The sequence below is a fragment of the Ursus arctos genome, chromosome X (genome assembly GCF_023065955.2).
Source record: "Ursus arctos isolate Adak ecotype North America chromosome X, UrsArc2.0, whole genome shotgun sequence".
NCBI classification, from domain to species: domain Eukaryota; kingdom Metazoa; phylum Chordata; class Mammalia; order Carnivora; family Ursidae; genus Ursus; species Ursus arctos.
In genome coordinates, this window is record NC_079873.1 from 10,859,652 (window position 1) to 10,882,176 (window position 22,525).

Genomic DNA, 22,525 nt, shown 5'->3' on the forward strand with positions numbered 1-22,525 from the left:
GCTTTCCTTGAGTTTTGATTAATTTTTATTATTGGCAAATATGAGCATGAAAGCTAAATTCTAGATTCATTTCTTCTTTAAATGCTACACCTCTGAATATACCCAGCTAAGGGCACATTTTATAAAGAGCTATGTCATAATTTTGACAAAAAAGTATTTCTGATTTATAGAGTATGTCCAAAAGAAACAACAGAACTAAGTTTAAAGCTCGATTTTCCTGAAAATAATTTTCATGCTCATCCCATTTCATACTAATTTTGTGGTCATTGCTTTGGAAGTCAATATTTGAAATAAAATCCTATGAGTAACAAGTTGAGAATGAGCTTTCAATGGGACCACTCATTCCTACATTTATTCACTTAGTCATTCAATAACTTCTGAGTCTGAACTATATGGGAAATACCAACTACTGCATGCATTGAAAAGTTGAGAGATGAAACAGGTTTGGGTGCAACTGTCAAAAATTTTAGTGGGGAGAGTAGATGTTACATGAATAGTTATAAATTAATATGTATTATGAGACAGAAATAGTTAAGTAGTTAATAGTTAAGTAACATTAGGAAGTACAGATAAAATGCTACAGGATTCCAACAAATGAAGAGATGATTTCCTATTAAGCTACTCATGGAAGGTTTCATAGAGAAGGTCCAGAGATGGAAAATTGTTTCAAGTATATGAGCATCTTGTTTAATAACAGCTATTATTCATTATTTTCTACAAGTCACTTTTCAAAAGGAGAGAAAAGCAGAGTAATAAAACAAACACCCATGTTGCCATTGCTACTTTAAATGACCATGTAGAATGAGCAATCATTTTCACACAGCTTTTTTTCTAGTTCTTCTGTGGATGTCACCCTTTGGAAATGACAGTTCTCATTATTCCAAAGGATAAATAAATGGAGAGAATATCAAGTATAGGAAAGCATGGTCATGTTTTTGAGATCTTTCCACTGCTTAAAGACCTGAGCACAGGATGTTTTAAAGAATTATAAAAGGGAAATGGGGTAGATATCCTTTAAGACTCGAACATTAATGGACTTCACTGAGTTTTGTCTCCCACTCCCTTTAACTCTCCACCTCAATGAACCCTGATCCTCTTCCATAAATTTTATTTACATGACCCATTTATATCAGATTAATTACCTCACAGGTCCCACAATTCTCTTTATTCAGAGAATCTTGGCTCTTCCTGGATGTAAAACATTCCCCATTATTTTAGAGTAAAATAAATTTCACTTCTTATATTCCCATGAAACTTTATGTGTCTAATATGGTTCTTTTGCATATTTATGTTTTATCAACCCACCCCACACTGCATCTGAGGGGGCAGGGTTATATAGAGAGTTTTATATATATTTATTTATATGGAGAGAGAGAGAGAGAGATTTACACACACACACACACACACACACACACACACACATGCACACATACACAATGTAGGGAAAAGAAGTCATCTTTTTCTCCAGAATGAGGAAATAAGGACCGAGAAAGAGAAGAAAATGTAGATCAATTATGAAATTAGTGCTTTCAATTAGTTGTAGTAGAAACTGAGCATAAGAACTTTTGAGGAACCAACTAGTGGTCACAGTGACTAGCAAAGATGATCTTAGCTGAGCTGAGGAGAAAGAAATAAAAGAGATAATAGGGAACTTGTAACAGTGAGGAGGCTAGGAAGAACTCTATAGTACTTACTGTAACTTACTATAGTTGATTAGCAATACGCCAATGAGAAATTTTATACAGTAGGTAGAAATGAAGGGTGATTAGGAAATGTGACTGTATCTGCAATAGTGACAGGTACACTAAATGCTAAAAAACAAATTGCTATGATAACAATAAACATGATGATGATGATGATGTTGAAAACAACAATAATAGTAATTAATACGAAGACAGAAGCACAAGGTTTGATCACAAAAATAAAAGCAAGAGCAAAATATGGGCTGTTGAGGTAAAGGGAATGGCTTTTCTAGATGTCTTATTAAATATTAGTTCTTCTCTATTTTCCTTGCTGCCATACATTGGCAAGGGAAAAGGAAATGCATATGCATAATTTTTCTTATTGGAAGGAATCTTTCTTGCATACTTTTAAGTCAGTAAAATATTTCATGTCTATTCTATATCCCTGATGGACTCTGAAAGATGTCATAATGGGCACATATACAAGAAGGAAAATGGACGTAAGCTAGAAAAGGGGACCAGAAATGAATCAGACTTAGGCTCTGTAATTGAGAGCCATTCTTAGAAACTACAGGGAAAAAAATAGCTTTTCTGATGTGCTGAAGCACAAGTGTATAAACAAAGTCATGAGTCAGAGTTGCCAAATGCATTCCATCTATAAGATCCATAGAGACCTGGGTCAAATCTTGTCAAAACAAAAATTTTCAAAATCTTCAGTTCAGATGAAAACACCAGCTATGTCCATTCATAATTACCTGGTTCCAAAACCATGGTAAATATTGATTCTATGTCGACAGAGGGGCCACTTTCCCCACTTGGGTGATTTGTCTCATTGTCAGTTGATTTATCATGGTGTTACTCCATCATCCTATCAGATACTCCTTTGTCAATGTTATTGTATCTTGAGAATGCCACTTTAAACATTAAGCTTTTAAGGAGGCCAAATGAAATGCTCAAACCTGGGCAAAATGCATTAGTTCTGATTCTGTCTCTTTGAAACAAAGGCTTTATCTAATTTAATGAAATTTTCTTTGAAAATAAAATTAACTTAGAGTTATATCCTAAGTTTTATCCCAATGTGAAAAAATACATTCCACTATAGCATTCATTTTGGAATAGGATCTGGAATGGATAATGCCAAGAGATAATTATTCACTCCACTTCTTTGTGCATGCCATGCACACTAATTTTTTTCTATGTCTGGAGACCTAAATTTGAAAGTGTGATGTGTGACATTAAAACCTACATTTGCATGCAATATGGTTTCCTTCATTTTCTAAGGAGTTATCAGCTCAAGAGGTGTTTCAGATACGAGTAGAAATAGATCCACTTTCAAAAAAAAACTAGAGGTTCAGGTTTCTCCCCTTGGAAATTTGAGCCAAGTGGAACTCAAGCTCAAATGTTGTGCTTGCCAATCCCTGTAGGGGGTGGCTTGAGCACAAATGTCCAGCAGGGACATTTGGAAAGGGTGATTCTCTCAGTTAGTGATAATGCAGCCCCAGCATGACTATTTCTTTGATCACCCTGGTAGATATGGGCATCAGATATTACTATGGAATCTGAGAAAAAGAAATAATGCTTGCAAGTATCAGAAGTATTTGACTTGAGTGCAGGTAGGTGCAGAAAGAGTGCAGCCATTTTAGTACAGGACAATAGGAGATAAAAGGGGGAAAAGTATTATTGAAATGAAAGGCTGGTGGTAACAAAAGACAATTTATATATGACAGTTTTATTCAAAAATGACGTTGAAGATTTTTGAACATCTGAAATCCATTGACTGTGTCACAGTTTAGTTTTTCTCTGCTGTATGGACAACAACCAACACATTTGTATATACTAGGCTGCTACTATAGGCCTACAAGGTGCTTGTCAGGGATTTGAGATGACATCAGGAAGGAGACATCTACAATATTCTAATAGACTCTGGCAAAGTATATGTTTTCCATTTCATGGTGACAGAGAAGCAGAGTGGAAAGGGTCCTAGACTTGGATTCAGAAAACCCATGTTCATGTCCTTTTTGAGAAAAGGTGTCTTCACCTCTCCATGCTTTAGGTTTTCTTCTGCCTTTGCCCATTTCATTTGAGTTGTTCTGGGCATCAAATGAGATCATGCATCTGACTGATATGCTTTTAACTATTAAGTTTATTGCAAATAATTTGAATGATCAGTCCCTATTACTAGTCCCTCATTTCTCTTTTTTAACTGGCACTGATGATATATTGTCAAAGATAACCCTCTATGGTGGTTGGGGTCTTATGATTGCTTGATTTTTTTTTAATGGTAAAAAAAAAAAACAAGTCAGAGAAGTTCTAGTACCTTTGAGTCCTAGTGCTCTAATCAGAACATAGACACCATGTGTCTCAGCTTGTTCTCCTTTTATTCAATTGGTGGGTAGATCTCCAACCTGAAAGAACCTTTTCATATTCCTAAATATGAAACAAAGAGGGAGTCATTTGTGTGAAGGAATTATCTTTATCCATTCAAATCCCATCCTGATTATTTTCTTGGACTCATTTTTAAATGAACCAAGTAAAAGAAAGAACCGATTTTACTTATTCCTAGAAAGAAGGACCCTAAATTTAACTGACTGTCATTTCTTGTGTATTTTCTTGTCCAGTTACTTCACTTGCAAGGGTCACTGCACAAGTGTGCAGAATTGATTTCTTATTTTAGAATACATATTTTGAAGAGAATATTTGGTCTCTACAACATGGAGGTTAAGAGCAACAGGAATGGAAGCCCATAATTTAGTTTTTGAGAATGTATTGCACACTGCTTGGTTGATTCTGGGTAACTTCATATCCTTAATTTTCAATATTGAAAGAGCCTAAACATTTTATCCTAAACTCTATAGTGTTTGCTGGTCCATCTTGAAGGACAATTCCATCCATTTTACTGATAATCTGAGATTTCATTTTTTATAAAAAAGATAAAAGCATTGATATCAGGCTATCTTGGTACTTAATGAGTGGACATTATAATGTGTCCAGTTAGAGCTATCAGGTTTAGAATGAGAAAAAAAAAATCATCGTTTGTTCTTGGTGGTGTTGAACATTTTTCTTGGTGTGTTGGATCACACATGTTTGGAATAGGGTCTTAAAAATGGAAATATAGTTGATCAAACCTCATACCAATAAGGTCTTTGGAAGCATTCTGGGTTCTCTTTGGAGTTAACACCTATGAGGCTGTCCTGACTGTAATACAAGCATTTGCTCATTGACTTCTTTCTTGAGAGGGCTACTCTGGACACTTGTGACTGATTGCAGACATTTTTTGCTGTGTGAAATGCACTAAAGGAAGGACCTGCACAAAAGGAATAGGTCTAAGTGGTATTCTTAAGTGAGCAGGCCATTTAAAAATACAGCCACTGGGTTACCCTCTTGGAGTCTATTCTGGGTAGCCAACCAAGTGTGGTCATGGGGCAAGTACAAGAGGAAAGATGGACACTGTCTTAGACTCATGCCCTAGCTTGTGTACCCACCATTTCCTTATGAACATGAGTATATATACTAAATGGTGTCTTTGTTTTAACACATTTATCTAAGAGGGCAAAAGAAAATCCTGGATCAAGTCAAACTATGGAAAGTCAATAGGCAATTATCACAAATGTGACTGCCTAAGTTTTTTTTTTTTAAGATTTTATTTATTTATTAGAGAGAGAGAGAGAGTGAGAGAAAGCACAAGCAGGGGGAGCAGGAGAGGGAGAAGCAGGCTCCCCGCTGAGCAGGGAGCCCGATGTGGAGCTCAATCCTAGGACCCTGGGGTCATTACCTGAGCTGAAGACAGACACTTAACCGACTGAGCCACCCAGGTGTCCCCTAAGTTTTGTTTTTGATTTCTTCTTTTTTTTCTGATGGGAGGGGGCCATATTTTCTTGAGGAAAAATAAGCTATATCTGCCCATGCATTTTCAAAGCAATAGAATAAATCTGTGGCAAGGGAGCATCTATGTGGGCCCAAAAATTTACATGTAATGGTTTTACATCTTTATATTGGAGTTTAAACACACAATTCATTTTTTTGTTCCTCTTAAATAGTAATTACTATGTGCCAGGTGCCACGTTACTTGTTAAGTATACAGTGGTAAACAAAATTTAAGCTGTAAAATGTCAGTTCTCACTTCACTAAAAACTGGAATATAATTTGTAAATTGAATGTCGTATCATCCAGGACCTCTGCAGGAAAGAAATGGCACACTCCAATGGGGTGTGAGAGGGTTTGGAAAACCAATCCCAAAAGAAGAGTGTAGTACTCCAGGACTATCAACGATAGACCTGAAGAGGCAAGGGAGGGAGTGGTCATCAGAAAGTAGAGAATGTGGCTATAGAGACAGGCCATCTAATGAGCTCTGTGGAGCAATGTAGTCAATTTGTGCTGTCCTAGCAGGGAGAAAGCTAGAGAATATTTTGACCTCACTTTCCTCCTGTATTTCCTTTTCCTGTGGGAGTCTCTCATTGGCCAAATCCAACTAGAAGTCAGAGGGCAAGGGAGCTCAAAAATGCAAACCCCAAAGGTCAGCTTCCCATGGTACAGAGAAGAACAGAAAAGAGAAGAGAATGTCTCTGGATGGGAAATGGAAGATAATCAACACAGAGAAAACGTAGGAACAAAGGCATCCCTCAACCTTCAGGTGGCGGAGCAGATATCTCCAAAACTGATAACTAGTTTAGTAAGCCTTCCTTTATCAATCTTGGGAAAGAAGGGAAGTGAGAGCGGGATATTGTTTGGATAAATTATCCCAATAGTAAATGATACCTCCAAAGGCAGAGAAGAGAGAGAAGTATAATGTAAGGTGATAGTTCCTTCTCCTAAACAGACAACTGAAAGAGGCACAACCAATGGACTGGTATGTGTGCTTGTGTGTGTGTGTGTGTGTGTGTGTGTGTGAGAGAGAGAGAGAGAGAGACAGGGAGAGAGACAGGGAGAGAGACAGGGAGAGAGACAGAGAGAGAGTGAAAGAGCTTTCTGTGGAGTATATGAAAATAATGTAGTTTTCTGTTTATCTGATATGTTTCTATGTTTGCCAATACTGCATTGTTGTGCTTGCCCCATGGCAACCCCTTCCAGGCTCCTTATGCTGGGGTGTGTTGTGGGCTTAAATTTGAGCACAAGACTTAATGCCAAGTCTCTTTGGGGCAGCATTTCTAGACACATTCTTTCCCTTTGTGCTCGTCTGTTCTACATTGAGCTGTAGAGAGTTAGAAGAAGAAAAGATTGGGTGGTGTTTAGAAGAGCATAAAGACCAGGAGCAGAGTGGTGTGCATTTCAAAGAAATGGCAAGGCTGAAGGAACAGTTCCTTGTTTTCCACTTCTTGGTGGTTTGATTACTGCACCTGAAATACAGCTACTTATCATGGCAATTCTGCTACTTCGGGAAAATCTCAGAACCACTTTACCACATAATTTTTCTTTCATTTTTAAAACCCACGTGTATATAGAAGGTAATATAATCTATCATTTTTTGATTTATTTACATTTAAATACTTCAAAATGTTGATTTCTAAGAACCACTTCATGTCTAACAAGGCAGTTGAGATTTCTTTTATCAGGCTTTCTCTTAGAAAAAGCATTCTTTGCCCAAAATAACGTATTCAGTAAACAAGGGGTCAATGTATTTAGCTGTGAACCGCAAAGTCTCTGAAAAGCGAATGATACACACATGTGGCAAACCACACTGTAGCGACTCGTTAGATGATGTGATTTAGGATAATTTATAAATACACTGTGCAATGCTCACAATGGAATTCTTATATTCTACTTTTTCCTTTGAATTAACTCTTGCTTTAGTACTTCCGCATTGTACAGACTATGTGAAGGCAAAGGATTTAGGACTTAATACTAAACCAAATGAGCAACCAACCAGATGTCTTTCTCAAAAGACGCTTTTTGGAACACCTGCTCCAGACCCACCTGAGTCCTGTTGAAAAGGCACATACCTGGGTCCCACACTTCTCCAGCTCTACCCCTCCGGAACTCCTGAATAATGGGATCTTAAAATATTCACTTGAACAAATTCATAACTCCTTGCAACTTAAGCACTACAGGACCAGAATGAGAAACTTTTGCCCCTGTATCTGAAGGATAATACTTTTCTTGTAGTATTTTCCACAAAAATACTGTGTACCAGGGATTGCCTTACCAAATAAAGGGGAGGGAAATACCACAGGAGAAAAAAAGTCTAAACTGATACTCATGGGGCCTGGTTTTAACTCCAGTTTTGTCAGCCGTAACCTGGAGCATGCCACCTAACCTTTCTAGGATTCATTTTTGTCATCTCCAAAAATAAAGGATTGAGGCCAAGATGTCTATATCATTCCCGACTTTGATAGTCCCGGTCTTTATATTGTAAATTAAAATTCTGGAGTATGTGCTTTTAGAAATTATTAATTTACCCACAGAAGAGCTTGGATACATCCAATTTTCCTAGGGAATTTGTCTTTCCTCTGTAAAATACTAATTTTGTCCAGATTTTTTTCAGTTGCCCGTATCTTATTTCAACTTCCAATATTTCAAGGATGATCATTATTCTACAGGAAGACTCTGGAAACTTGTGAGGGGATTACTGAAGAAATCAGCCATTTACAATTTTGTCTTGCTTTTGGTTTGGAGGTAGCAAATTCATGGGTAGAGGCTGCTTCTGAGAAAAGTAGCTGCCATGTTTCTTTAGTTCAGCATCTGGCCAAAAATGTTTTTCAAAACAGCCCCACGAAATATTCTCAGATAAAAGGTTTAAAATGAGAAAATGGAAAATAAGAATAGGAAATTCTACAAAACATCTTCTGCCAATATTCATTAGTATAGTAAAAGTTTAGAGAAAACCTGCAGTAAAAATACACAAATAAATATTTTTAAAACTTTTTTTACACAGGGGCTTATCCTATACTTAGGTGATCATGGATTTCTTAAATGAATAACATTCTGGGGAACTGGTGTTTCAGGAAATACACTTTGGAAAATGTGGGCTTGGTAAAATCCATAAATCTAAATTACATTTTTGCCCTGAAAATAGATGATGATGATGATGGTGATGATGATGTTGGTGATGATGGGAAACCTACGATGCTCTGCTGGAAAGATAATATCCATAAGAGAAGGCCTCTGCATTCAGTAAATGTGGCTTTCATTCTGATACATGGTCAACATTAGCATTCTGATGCCACAAGAGAATTACTCTACAAATTAAGATATTATTGCAGGCTATTTATCTCCTGCTTCATTTACATGAAGAAATGAGCAAACAGTGGCATTTTGAAAAAAAAAACAAACATTGAAGACAAAAGAAAAGACATTAGTCAATACAGCAAAATACTTTGATCTGATAATCATCTTCTGTTTTAGTCTTTACGATTCTTTTTTTTTTTAAAGATTTTATTTATTTATTCGACAGAGATAGAGACAGCCAGAGAGAGAGGGAACACAAGCAGGGGGAGTGGGAGAGGAAGAAGCAGGCTCAATAGAGGAGCCTGATGTGGATGTGGGGCTCGATCCCATAATGCCGGGACCACGCCCTGAGCTGAAGGCAGACGCCCAACCGCTGTGCCACCCAGGCCCGCCCCCCCCCCCAGTCTTTATGATTCTTGAATGCTGAATGACCAATACACATTTAAACAAGGGACCTTTAACCTTTAACTAAAGACATTTCTTCAGCAGGCTATAACAAAGTTTCATGCCTGTATGAAGAATTTCCTTTTGGAGTGCCATCTTCTCTTTCAGGCAGTATTCCAAGATGGATAAATCTTATGGTTGTACAATTTCCATCCAACTGTTTGTTTAGAATTTTTTCCCATTTTCCATTTCACCTCCTTGAAATGAAATTTTTCAAATTTGAATCCATACTAAAACAACCCCCACATTAAAAAAAATGAAATTATGCAAGATTTATCTGAAATAATTTGTGTAGATTTATGATCAAGGTCTTAATTTATTAGCAATAAAATATATTCTAAGTTAGTCTTCTCAAAATTAATCATGTTTCATACTTAGATATGTAAATTCCCAGGAAAAACTATTGAAAATTGTTTTCAATAAAGATGATGCAGAAAGAAATGTCTTTGAAATAATCACTAAATGTCTTGGGAAAAGATATATATCTTTATTACTAGTTCTGCCCCCATGCTTTCTCTGAGAGAGTTTGTCAAATAACCAAGTATAATTTTTTCTTCCTGTTGCTTACTCCAGGATCTTAGGAAAATATAGAGAACAAATTAGGGGATGGGAAATATTAAAGCTACCTTAGATTGAACCAATGGCTCCTGATCCATGTCATTTATTTCATACAGTAGATGAAGAGACATTGATGAAAGAGCCACTACACATTCTGCATGAGACTAGTCCTTTATTTGAAACATTGCTTCAAGGTATCCACCGTGATGGCCTTAGCCTTGCTAACATTCCACTGTACAACTCACAGATAATGCGATACCAATTTTTAAGCTTTTCTGGTGACTGAGGGTTGGCAGTCTTAGATATACGGCACCTTGGAGAGGAACTGAGTGAAGATTAATGAAGTTATTTAGCCTACACACACTTTGCTTACTTTGTCTTTCAATTTTGTTTTATATAGCCTGGGTGCCTGACTCAAATTCCTTGCTATCATTTGCTTCTGATGTCACTGTTGCTTCTCCATTTGTAGGAGGCAGACAGTGGCATTAGATATTAAGGGACGAGGAGATGGCTTTGCTGAATCCTTACAGAAGTCAGGGAATACGAACAAGAAGATAACATTTTCTCCAGGATTCTGAGATTTGCTTTCAAAATGAAGTATATAGTATCTTCCCAAAATATAAAAATTTAAGAAGAGATCATGCCTCTTTGAAAGGAAATGTCACATAGGCCCAGTGCCATGTCTTATAAATAGGAAAACTGACACAAAAATTTCCATTTTTTTAGGAGGATTTTTGATAGATAAAATGCCACTCTGCTTCTTCTAAAATTTGAGATCATAGCTTGTTAGCAACAAAGTTGCTGTACTATTCAGAATTTATTTTCTCTGGAATATCCCTATTTCATTTTCTGGAGTTAGGGACCACTGTGTGACCAGTGGCATACTCGACTTAATCCTTACTAAATTAACCGTATATTAGCAGGCCTATTTTTTCCAGGTCTCCAAAAATAGGAGGAATTACCCACAGTTTGGAATACCTGTTCCTTTTATTTTCCCCCAAGTACTACCTAGATTTCCAATATTCGCATTTCTTTATTAGGCACATATGCCTCATTTAAGATCATCCTTTATTCACATCTTCTGAACAAATATACCCACTTAAAACCCAGCAGGTAGCTTTCTGTTCCATAGATCTCCTGATGCCAACCAAGTTTATAAAATGCTGGGCTTTCAGCAAAGTGTGAATTTGTGACTTGGGGCAAATATCCTAAAGCCCATTAAAAAAAGGATTTCCTCAGCAAGAGAACACAGTTATCGCAAGGAAAAAATTGCACATTTCTACTTCTCAAACAGACTCTGCAAATAGCATAATTACACACACATTTCTTATTTCCTGCCTACTTTTGAAACCGGGTTTGTATAGGGCCCCTGGGTCAAGAGTCTTCCATAGCAACCACTCACCCCAACTGAGTTCATTTTAGAGGTGTCAGTGTATAGTTAACAGCAATATAGCTTAGGTGAAGGAATCTTTGCGGAGCTCAGTGGAAGTGGATTGACATGTGAAGCTTCCATGATTGAGTTATGAGTCCTCTACCATGGGACCTTTCTCCTTCCTCTATACATTAAAAGAACATTATTACATAAGGTGCTAGCAATATGTACCATAATAAACTGTGCATATGTAAAGTCTCAAGTGAGCAGGTATCCCTCAGCGTCTAACTTTTCATGTAAATGTCAAAATAAATTATCTGCTTCAGCGATAGAGCAAAACAGTTGAAGGTACTAACAAAAAGTGTCCATCAGTGACATCATGAAATATGCCATATAAATTGCAAAATGACACCTTTGAAAAAAGTTATTTACCGCTGAGTGGTGATGTGGCAGGTGCAAAAAAAGGCAAAGAAATAGAGAATTGGTAATAAATAGATTCTAAAGGCAAGCTAAGATCAGAAATAAACTCCTATACTTTTTTTAGAAAATTCATAGTGCAGCTGCTCTGGGGTGCCTGATTGGCTACATCTTTATCTGAATGCACAGGAAAAGCAAGCTGAGCTGTCACCCAAGAGAGTGCAGAGCTCAAAATACTAGTATCCTCAATGTTCTAGGCCTCTCATGACTCTTGAAATTCTCCTGGGACTTATCACTTCCTTATACACCTGCACATGGCTTATAAAGATCTTCATGGTTAGATTTTTGACTACATCTATCTGACGTTAGATTTCTGAGAAGCAGACCCTGTATGCAAATAATTATTAAGGATAAGTGAGCAGAAGAGGCACATAAAAGAGTGATAAAATCAGAAGAAAATGGGGCGGGGAACCCAGTATGAGTGTGATCTCAGGCAAAGTCCAACAGAGAGCGGGGGTCGGCGTGATCCCCAGAGTTTCTGGGGAAACTCTTCAGTGTAAGCTGTATCCCAGGGTTTTCCTGACTGGAGGCAAGAGAGCTGGCTTTTCATATTCTCCTCTGTCAATTACTGAGCAAAGACTGCCCTCAGGGTGTACTAGGTGGGTGGGGAGAGTAAATTTCCCAAATGCTTCTATCTCTTTTCACATGGGCAAAATGACCTCCGGTAGCCCCAGGACAGTCCTCTGTGAAAGGCCACAGGTTTTGGCTACTGGAAGCAAAAGCATACTGAGGTAAGAGGCACAAAACGATAAATGGGACCCAAGGAACCTGGGTGGAGAATCAGTATCGTCCATTTCAACCTGACCGTTCATATTTTCAGCCATGCCCTCCCACTCTGTTCCGGCCTCAATGCCCTGTTTCTTGTTCCTCAAACCTTTTATCTGCGGTGCTTTGTACTTTCATTTACCTTCACTGTGCCTGCCTTGCCATCAGCCTAATGCCTACTCATCTTAAAGACCTCAGCATCTGGGGCGCCTGAGTGGCACAGCAGTTAAGCGTCTGCCTTCGGCTCAGGGCGTGATCCCGGCGTTGTGGGATCGAGCCCCACATCAGGCTCCTCTGCTGTGACCCTGCTTCTTCCTCTCCCACTCCCCCTGCTTGTGTTCCCTCCCTCTCTCGCTGGCTATCTCTGTCTCTGTCAAATAAATAAATAAAATCTTTAAAAAAAAAAAAAAAAGACCTCAGCATCAATATCATTTCCTCTAGAAAGCCTCTCTTCAACTACTAAGTCCATTCTGTCCTTCATGCTCAGTCTATAATCTCTATTGTGACTGGCTGCTTCCCTGTGTCTTTCCCTCCTAGACTAGTTCAAGGAGGCCAGAGATTGGGCTTATCTCATTCTCCACTGTACCCCCAATATATTCTGACAGTAGGTCAGGCCAATAAACATTTATCAGATGTATAGAAAAACTTACAATACCAATCTTTATTCCTAGAATCTATATTAAAGCAAAGTTGGGTGTGAACAATTGAACTAAAATAATAAATTATTATCTGGTAATAGTTGTGATTCTTTTAAAATGCATGAAGTTCCCCCCTACGGTATCTCATTTGACTCCTTATGCATTTCTCAGAATGGAAAACAGCTGGAATTTTGTTTACCATACTTGTTATTTAGGGGGAAGAAAAAAGTTATTTTGCTGCCAGACACGACTTAAATCAACACAGCCTTTCCAGGTATATAAAACCTAGGAAGATGGGGTACCTGGGTGGCTCAGTTGTAAAGCGTCTGCCTTGGGCTCAGGACGTGATCCCAGGGTCCTGGAATCAAGCCCTGCATCGGGCTCCCTGCTCTGCTGGGAGCCTGCTTCTTCCTCTCCCACTCCCCCTGCTTTTGTTCCCTCTCTTGCTGGCTGTCTCTCTCTGTCAAATAAATAAATAAAATCTAAAAACAAAACAGAACAAACCCAAAAACCTAGGATGGAGTAGAATGTACGTCATCATTTAAAGAATGAAGATAAAGACATTCAATTTGCAATACTTTATCGAACGTATTTTTTTAAAGATTTGTTTATTTATTTGAGAAGGGGGCACAAGGGGGGGAGAGAGAGAGAGAGAAAGTATGTACACATTGAATGTATTTTTAACATAACTGCCCCCCTTTTTATTACAGGGTGAGTCTAACTTATCTTTGAAGTCCCAGGTTTTCATGCCTTTCCTGTCTTTGTAGGAGCTTAATAAATGTTTAATGTTGAGTGAGTGGATTCACTCACATATAGATACATATCAGGCATTTATTGTGCATATGTCACTGTGCTAGGCACCAAGTAGAGGAGAATTAAAAGGAGAATTGTTAATTCGCCAGCATTCTAACTTCCAACTTTTCTATCCCACCTCCTTCTACTTTACCACTATTCCAGGGTCAATATCGCATGTATAAAATGCTTTATTTTCCATGCCCAGTTCTGAACAGGGATGTATGGTGGCATCAAACATACCCAAATAGGATCCACTGGCCTGAGGCAACTTTCTTACCCAGTGTCTGCAGTGTTTATTTTTTTTTAATTTTTGAAAGATTATTTATTTATTTATTGGACAGAGAAAGACACAGTAAGAGAGGGAACACTAGCAGGGGGAGTGGGAGAGGGAGAAGCAGGCTTCCCACTGAGCAGGGAGCCCGATGAGGGGCTCGATCCCAGGACCCCAGGATCATGACTCCCAGGACCCTGGGATCATGACCTGAGCCAAAGGCAGAGGTTTAATGACTGAGCCACCCAGGTGCCCCTTGCAGTGTTTAGTAAATAAAACCCATGTACCCAAATGATACTCATTGTGAATATTCAATATACCTGAATTACCAGTAAATTTCAACTAATAAAGTAATATCAGATTTCCTTCAGGGTTATAGCCCATAACTCCTTCCAACCAGTGAGCCTGTGGTTGATTCTCCTCTAAAATTCTCCTTTTGAGCCTCGTCTTCCAGCTTCATCAAAAATCAAAGAGTGGCTTTCGAGGTGTAGGATTCTCCCAGATTATGAGGCAATGGACAAAAAATTTTCACAAAGCATGGGAAGCCCAAATAAGGCACCTACTACTAATGATGATCTTTATATTTCTTTGGAGAGTCCTTTATATGTGAGAGGCCAGTCTACAGAGGAGAAAAAAAAAGTAGCTCTAGGCTTCATAAAAGAGGAGATGTTTGAATTGGGTCTTGAGAGATGAGTAGGTATTCAATGAATGAAAAAGGGAATTTCAGATAGGGAACACTTGATGTCCAGAAAGAAAATGGCTAGCTTGGGGGATAGCAAAAGATGAGTATACCTAGAGGATGTAAAAGAAGGGGGGTCATAGAAGATGTGGCTAGAGAGTGAAGTTAGGGCCAGAGTATTAAGGAGATTATTAAGGAATTGAAATTTAACCGTAGGTAACAGGAAGGCATCAAGGTTTTTAAACAGAGAAGGTGCATAATTATATGCGGTTTCTAAGAGGATAACTCAAGATGTGTTTCAATTGATATACTAGAAAGAGGGGGAATCAGGGTGCCATGACAATCACCCACAAGAGAGAAAGAGTGAAGGTTTAGGCTTAGGCAGGGACAATGGGATTAGAAAGCAGGAGCCAGATTAACAAGACAAATTTAAGGCCAAATTGCATTAGATAACATATGGAGGGTACAACAGAAAGAATAGTGTTTGACTCAAGGTTCCTGGTTAGGCAATTGAGCAGATGGCGATTTTGTTTACCCAAAGAGGAGATGTAAGAGGAAGAAGACGCTGAGGGAGGAAGGTAATAAGAGTTCAGCTTTGGGCATGTTTTTGAGATTACTGTTACAAATCCACACAGAGATGTCTAACCTGCAGTTAAAAATGTTAATTTAAAGCAAAGAAGAGATGTCAGGGCTAGAAATGTAATAACGGGAGTCATGAGAATGTTACAGTATCAACTAAGATCATTCAGTGCTAAAGTGTAGAAAGAATAGAGAAGAGGAATAAGGATGAGACTTTCATGCACATGGACATTGAGGGAGTAGGGGAAGAGAAGGACTCAACAAAGAGTACTGAGAAACAGTGGTCAGAAAATCTGGAAAAGAACCAGGAAAAGATGTAGTCACTGAGGTTAAAGGAAGAGAGAGTTTTGTGGATGAGGAAATCAACCATGCCAAGTGCAGCAAGAATGTTGGATAGAAAGAGGCGAGGAAATAGACCTTTGGATTTTGTCACTGGGATATTTTTTGACCTTAGCAAGGCAAAATTTCTCTAGAATAGGGAGACAAAAGCTTAGACTGTATCTAGTTGTCGAGTGAATGACATTTCAGAAAGCAGAGAAAAGAGTGTGTAGACTTTTCATTTAAAAGACTAATGCCAGGGAGAAAAAGGGAGATCAGATATTGGCTTACAAAGTTTGAGAGAAGGGAGGCTTTTGTTTTGTTTTGTTTTGTTTTTCGTTTTTATATTAAGATGAAAAGAATGCTTTTGTGAAATAAGGGAAAGGTAGATTGAAAGTACAAGAGATATAGAAGGTAATTGATGAAGGAGAGTTCTGGAAAGGACAGAAAGGAGCAATGTCATGAGAACAGATGGAGAGACTATCCATGCACTCAAGGAGAAATATCACTTCCTTACTCCAACAGTAAGTTTTACAGGTGGAGAGGAAGGTAGTCAGGGTAAGTTCATATCCAACGGCCTCTGTTTTCTTGGTGAAGTCATGCTCCGTCACCTCCCACAGAGGAGTCACTGCCCCTGGCATGGACTGGTCCTGAGTATAGTCACCATTAAGCTGGAAAGGAGCACCAGATTCTTGATGTTTTGTCTTCTTTTTTTAGAGAGAGAGAGAACAGGGGGAGGGACAAAGGGAGAGGGAGAGAGAAAATCTCAAGACACGTGGTTTGATCTCACAACCCTGAGGTCATGACCTGAGACGAAATCAAGAGTCAGATGCTTAACCAACTGAGCCACCAAGGTGCCCCATGATGATTTGTCTTGATGGCCTTCTTTACCATCAGGGAAGTCCACCCGGACATTCAGGAAGCTTTTGTAAAATTTAAATACATCATAAAAACAGAGTTTTCTACTAAAAATACACTTATCTGTAGGCTTACTGAGTAGGGAGATTTTTAAAATACATTTTAAACATGAGACCCAGAAGATGAAGCGAGAAGGTATTATGTGCAATACTCAGACAAAAGATAAGGGAAGTAAAGGGGCTCAGTGTCCAAGATATCCATCATTTGCCTTCTTGGCCAACCCTTTATTCCTTGCTGCATCTATCCACGTATTTCACACCATTTTCATTGCAGGGGCCCAGAAAGAGTTAATAATAATAGTTTATGTTACTTGAGTCCTTATCATGTGTCAAGCATTCTTCTAAGCACTTTGCATATTTATTCATTTAGTCCTTCCAATACCCTATTCACTTTGTTATTATCCCTATTTTACAGATGAGGAAACTGAGAAAAGAGAGAGTGGTCGTTCATAGTCATACGGCTAGTAAGGGTGCAGAGCTAGCTTTCTATCCCAGGTAGTGTGACATGAGTCCACCCTTTTACCACTAGTAGGATAGTAAAGGCCTAGAAGATCTGTGTTGTTGTACACCAAGTTCATGAGTTAGACCTGCGTGCATTTCTTAATTACACAGCCATCCTGGGGGCCTTGAGTATGGAGGCTTGCAAGAGGCTTTGAAGCATTTTCCTCAGAATCTGTTTATTATTCAACCTTATATCTTCCAATTCGAGCACATTATTAATCCTTCATAAATATTTGATGAATGATTAAATGAATGAGCAAAGCTGATTTCTCTCCAATCACCCAACAGCTTTCTGCTTGGAATATACTGGAACTAGCTTGCAGATCACGGGGGAGGGGAGACAGCTAGTGGCTGAGGAAAGAAGAGATACAGTGACTGCTTCTTCACAGGTTACACATTCTGTGATTTTTGTCTCTGACTAACAGCATTTTGTAGTCATTTTTTACATCTTTCAGTACAAATTTGTGATATATTTAAATATGTCCCAGAAAAATGCTGACTATGACATACCAAAAGCATCTGGCATTTTTTCTAGTCTGATAGCCTCCTTCAGAGTGCAGTTTACTATCTGGGCTCTGGGAACGTTTTCTTTTAATAATCTCAATCATTTGGACACAGTGGGAACAAATGCTAAGTCTGGGACCTGAAGTCTGCAATTCGATTCTCTTTATGATAACTTTCCAACATATATGAAGAGCCCAAGCTTGCAAAGATAGCAGGGGAGGGAAGACTTATGAGCTGCTTGCTGGAATAGTGTTCTATAAGAACTAAGGACACTGCTCTCTGAAGCAATGTATGTGGTCTTTCCCTAAGCAGAAGAAACAGGGGCTGCTTATGTACAAAGTCAAGTTTACTTTGTAGCAAGGTAAAAATTAATCACAAAGTTTTTGGAAGAAAGACTTATGATGGGCCTAACTTCTAGGTACTTTGGGGGCTTACTGAAAGCAGTAACAGGATGGTAACTGTCCTTTCGAAAGGCATCATCTTGATGAACAAATGAAATAATACACATAAAACAAGTCTGAGCAACACAAGTCAATTCTTCGCCATATAAACATGCAGCTGTGTACGGAATTATGTCATGGACACTAGGAGTTCTGAGTAAGGGAGTTGATGATGGCCAAAGTATAAGGAAGAGGCGGAACTTGAACTACAGGTGGGGTCTACAGAGATAAAGAGTGTCTCATGATGTGTCTGGCAACATGTTAAGTATATTGCATGCAGGATCTCATTTATTCCCTACAAAATTGACAAGTATTACTGGTGCTAATTCCCTTTTTCTAGATCCAAAAACTAATGGTCAGAATCCTTCCAGCTGGCACAGCTGGGAGAGGCAGAGCAGCCAGTCAAATTCAGGCTATCTAGTGTTGGAGCCCACACACTCACCCACCACACTATTCCTTGCGGTAGCCTACGCAGACTACCAGTGTCTGTGTTTGTAAATGAACAGTGCATCTGACTGGAAGGGAACTTTTGAGGAGGCATGCATGAACTCAGGGTAATCCCCAGAGAGAAGCCTCTCTTAGGAAGATTCTTGCCTTTTAACTTGAGGGACTTTCTACCTCCGTTACCTGATAGTTTGGGAATGGGACCATTTCTCATCAAAGGATTCTCTTCTACAACACAGCTCTATTGTGTTTGGCACAACACACAAAATTAGAGCCTCTTAAAAGCTTCAACAAATCTTGTCTCTAGAGCGAAAGGATTAGGAGTACAAACCCCATTGTATTTCTTTAGCAAAGCATCCAGACTCTTATGTCTTCAAATTATAATCCTGCCAAGGTCCCAAAGTGATGTTCCTGCTTCTTGTCATGAGCTCACAGAAAGTGATGATGTCTAATGGGAGAATGACATCCTCCACTTGAGATGTGAACTCAACTGTGGTGAATGAGAGGAGGCCACTTAGCTTCTTCATTCTTGGAAGGACAGCTGTACTCAGTATCAGAGATCCTATTACTGTGAGATGGAGGTAGAAATATAGGATATTAAAATCCAGATGAAGGACAGTTTCTCCACAACTTTAAAAAATCTTAAACAATGCAGAATTTGAAGGCCTCTCAATTTCAGGGAGGATACGTAATAAAAAGAGCAATAATGCAGGTTCAACCTTCGATTGCTGATTATGCTTTGGCTAATAATATGTACTTTTTATAAAATACAGCCATATCTTCCCCTCCTCTGTATATAAATACACCAACCTTCTTACAAAGAATCCTTCCTCTTCTTTCCCTTTCTCCATTCCCATGAATGATTCATTTCCTCTGCTACATTCCCTTAAATTGTTAGTCTTATTATCACATTACATTACAGTTAGTCTAATTGATGTCTTTGTGCCATGACAGATTGCGAGTTTTTTGAATGAAAGGATTGAGTACATTTTGGTATTCCAGAGCCTTGCAGGCACCACTCTAAGCACCCAGACCATATCCCCAATCCCTTATCACTGCAATGCACCATCTGACTTCCAAATGCCAACACTTGCATTTTTTGCTCGAGGGCTTTCTCCAACCTAAGCCACTTTGCCCACCCCTGTGGCAGAACAGATGTAAAGATGAATTAACGCCCTCTGAGAATACTCTCATTCAGTGACTGATGGGAATGGACATAAAATATCCCAGCTCCTTCCTCCCCTGGGTAGCATAGTTCTGGAAGAGTGTGCCGTCCAGAGTTGCTCATGGGATAAAGCTTCATTTTTCCTCAAAGGATAATGGACTTGCTAAACTACCTTTTCTTAGCTTCCTTCCCTACTCTGTCTCTCTTCCCCACTTCCCCACTCTGGCATATCGTTCACCTCTTTAATAAACTACTTTCACCTGAGTCCTTGACTTCAGGGTAACCCAAACTAAGTAAACACCCAATATAAAGAAGTCCGATATAAAGAAGTCTGATAAATGTCCTTTTAAATAAACTGAATTACAAAGATGCATAGTGTAGCATGAGATAAGAGATGGGGAAGCACTGTACTACATAAGTGCTAGGGGCCTATTAGTCAAATGTGAGCACACGTAAACACAACACACATCCTGATTTCAGGGTTTCCCTCTGCAGTAGTGAAACGGCTGTCCTAGTTGTTAGCAGAGAAGAGTGCATGTCAGGAACTCTGGCTTCTATTTTTAGATCTCTTGCTGACATAGAAAACCTCTGTTTCCTAACAGTACAGTGGTGACCTTCCTACCCTCAGAGAAATGGTGCAGAATGCCTAATGAGAAAACAGTCCCTTATTTGTGGAAGCCACAGAGGAACAGCAGAGGGAAATGAGAACTTAGGTACTATATATTGGCAGACATGGTGCTCTAAGATCTCTTTTGGCAGCAAAACAGCAAGAGCTGGGTTGCCCAGCAGTGCAGTGGCCTTGAACAGAATTTAGGTCTCTAAGCTTCCAAAGCCTGGTTCTGAGTCAAACACTTCCAAAGGGTAATCATTTCTTTCTCTTTTTTAAACCCTTGCATTAAAAGATAATTTTTTATAAATGTAAAATCACGACTCTCATGCAGGCACAAAATGAATACATGTTAAAGATTTTCTTTAACTCATTAATCAATGAGGGAACCAGAGAGACGGTATAGCCAGTTCAAAAGAAAATCCAAAGAACAGACACATTTATAGATCAAGAATATTGAAATGAATGTGCAAATGGAGGTGAAACTAGCCTCTTCCACAGTGGGGGAGGGAAGCCACTTGAACTTCTAAAGGACAGAACAGGAAAGAATTTACATGTCTCTAAGCAAAAGACACCTTGCTATCAGTTATAAAATTTACGGAACTGTAAAATAGCTCCCATAGAATCAGAATCAGATAACATGGCAGGGTGTACTATTGACAATGCATAGTTTCCACTGAAGCACATTTCCCCCCACATTCATGATTCTCCAACAAAGAGGAGATTATATATATGTTTCTTTTTCTAGAGCCTATTTATACTGTTAAAATCCAGGTCTTTCTCTCTTTTTCTTAACACTGTGAGTAGGGATGAATATATACAATGTAGGGCAGAGATATAGTGCTTGAGAAAAGTATATCTGGTTGTTAAATAAAGGGAAAGGTCTCAAGGTTTAAGAGGAAGATCTTTTCTTGATAGGGGAAGGAGATGGTAAGAAAAAAGAAATAGGTGGCATTTCATACACACAATCATATTCAGTCCCCTCAATGGACCTGAGAGTTCAGTGAAGATATTTCTTTTGTAGATGAGGAGCCCAAAGTGATTCAACAGCTTACAGAGGGTCACACAAATAGTACATAGCAGAACCAGGATTTAAATCCAGTTCTTCTAGCTCTGGAGCTTATGACTTTCCCCCCCATTATTTCATGCTGTGCTGGTGAGGGATGATGTTAGGAGGGAGGGAAACAGTCAAGAAGTTTCCCAACCCCCATCTCAAACAGGGCAGCTCATTATAGTTTCAAAGGGCCATGTTGCAATGCTACTCATTGGTGACTGTCACGTTCTTGTCATAATTTTCTCATTCTGCTGAGTGCTCTGGAAAGACAGCAAACAGAATTCACTTCTGATTTCACGAGAGTGGGATGAGACAATTGATTTAAACGAACAACCATTTGAATGAACTACCCTTTGAAGCTGAAGGGATGGAGGTCAATTGATTTAAATTGATTTAAATTTTGAAATGTCCATATTGAAAGTTGTTCTGAAATGAAATGGAAATGGAACGGATTTCTTAGATGCCACTAGCATTTCCTACACAAAAAGGCTAATATTCTGATCAATAACATTCATTGAGCATTATTGAATGTCAACTATGTGCTCAATACTATACTAAATGCCTTGGAAAACATTATAGTGAATCAAATCTGAACCACAACTCTTCTAGAGCATACCAGAAATGATTAGACACATATGAAAACGTGACCATAATACAACAGGATAAGGGTTGTGGGGCATGGAAATGCCAAGAAAGATGATACTCAAGTGGGGAGAATCATGGAAAAACTCAGAGTAGGTATCATTTGAACTAGACTTTGAAGCATGAGAAGATTTGAACCTGGAAACATGTATGTATATGTGGGTAGATTGCACCTACCAATTCCATTATTACAAACCTAAACACAGCATAGTTCCTTCCTCAAAAATTATTAATGCAAAACAAATCTATTTTCAATTTGTCAGGACCTAACAAGTTGTTGAACTTGCTATTCATTTTGCAAAGTAGTAAAGGATCCAATTAACATGAGAGAAAGTTGTCTTTAATTCTATTTTTGTTACTTCCTGAAATCAATGGAAATATCATTTGAGTTCATGAGAAATTCTCAGATCTCTTCATTTCAAAACTAATTCCAAATGGCATTTAAAATTGTATTCTTCTAAGACGAAATAGGTCTTTATTTATCATTGACGCTAATCCCAAGATAGCAAGAA

General features: G+C 38.6%; 1 protein-coding gene across 2 annotated transcripts in view; it reads left to right on the plus strand.

Moving 5' to 3' along the window:
* Positions 1-22,525, plus strand: part of GLRA2 (glycine receptor alpha 2) — a 174,540-nt gene that overhangs the window by 3,290 nt on the left and 148,725 nt on the right. The window lies entirely within an intron of this gene.